Here is a 1,651-nt window from a genome sequence, read left to right as displayed (position 1 = left end):
CCAAGCAAACTACTTCAATACATAACTGATGACAGTGGATGTCAGTTACTCATCTACATAAATGAAAACTTACCACAAGCACAGTTTCCATTTGAGAGACAAAACCAGGCTAAGCCTTGGACAGTGAAAAACTAATTGGTCGGCTGACGCCGCGCCTCCCTTGGCTAATCCTCCACCTGTGGCGCCAGCACCCGAGTTCTAGTCCCAGTTGGGGCACCGGATTCTGTCCTGGTTGCTCCTCTTCTAGTACAGCTCACTGCTGAGGCCCGGGAAGGCAGTGAATGATGGCCCAAGTGCTTGGGCCCTGTACCTGCATGGGAGACCAGGATGAAGGGCCTGGTTCCTGGCTTTGGATCGGCACAGCGTGCCGGCTGTAGCGGCCATTGGGGTGTGAACCAACGGAAAAGGAAGACCTTTCTCTCTGTCTCTCTCTCTCACTGTCTAACTCTGCCTGTCAAAAAACAAACAAACAAAACTAATTGGTCAATAAAGTGAAAAGTGATTGTTTTTGCTTTGCTTTTCTGTCAATCATTCCTTTCTTTGAGAATCATCATGTCCTAGTCTCTTATAATCTGCTTGCCCATAGAGACCAAGGAGGGAGTATTGACTTAAAGCCAGCAGCTTAGGACTCTTCACCGCCCGCCCCAACCATAGTGCTTGATTCCGGTGTGCTCATGGGACCCAGCCTGAAGACTCAGAATCCTTACCAGGCTATGTATGGAAGCTGTAGGGTGAAAATGCTTTCAAAGGTGCATGTAAAAACCTTTCCATTTTCCAGGAAAGAAAATGTGCCTGCAGTGAAACCAAAGGACACAATGCAAAACTGAGAGATTGGTTTGGGTGGGAGAGGGAGGTCATTATCTGAGAAGCTGCACCCACCTGTAGAGGATCCTCAATCTATCATTGATCTTTTAATGCCATGATATTTGTTTTTTGAAATTTTCACTATTCTATCACACACACAAAATTGAGAGTACAATGAATTCCAAAAACTGGCTCATCCTTTAAAACGTTTTTAGAACACAGCCAAAATGTCATCACACGAATACAGCAAGCCAAGTCTGAAACTGACTTGGCTGTCGCTGGTCATATTCTCAGTGAGATATGGAATCTGGATCTGCTAACCTTGTGAAATCTGGCACATTAAATGATCTCATCACTGTTAGTACAGTTCACCTGCAGAAGTCTCTGAGCTATCAGCTCTATGCTCTAAGATAACCAACAGAACACTTTTCATAGTAACTAGAACTCAGAGCCCAGCAAAGGATCAACATTTACCAGGAAAACACTCAAGAGTAAGCAAGGTGTCTGTTGCTGGAAGCTGGGGTTACTTTTGCTAGAAATAACATGAGCGAAAGCTAAGGCTGCAAAGCTCATTACAATGAATCTGAATTCAGTACTCACAATCTATTTGCCATGCTGAAATTTTGCAGTGTTACCTGGTCCAAGGCAGGGAAGGGGTCCTATTATTACTCTGAGGATAATGCAGTTAAGGGGAATGGATCCTTTAGAAAGTTTTGCTTTTCTTAGAGGACTTAAAATTTCATCTTATGGCATTGCTTCTCTACCCCCAACTATTTATCCATAAGCAGTATGGGTTGTAAAGATTTATGTACAAATGGGATGAGATCAATGGGAATCCTGAATTGTA

This window comes from Oryctolagus cuniculus, chromosome 4 (assembly GCF_964237555.1).
Source record: "Oryctolagus cuniculus chromosome 4, mOryCun1.1, whole genome shotgun sequence".
Classification (NCBI taxonomy): Eukaryota; Metazoa; Chordata; class Mammalia; order Lagomorpha; family Leporidae; genus Oryctolagus; species Oryctolagus cuniculus.
Note: the sequence above shows the minus strand (reverse complement) of the source record.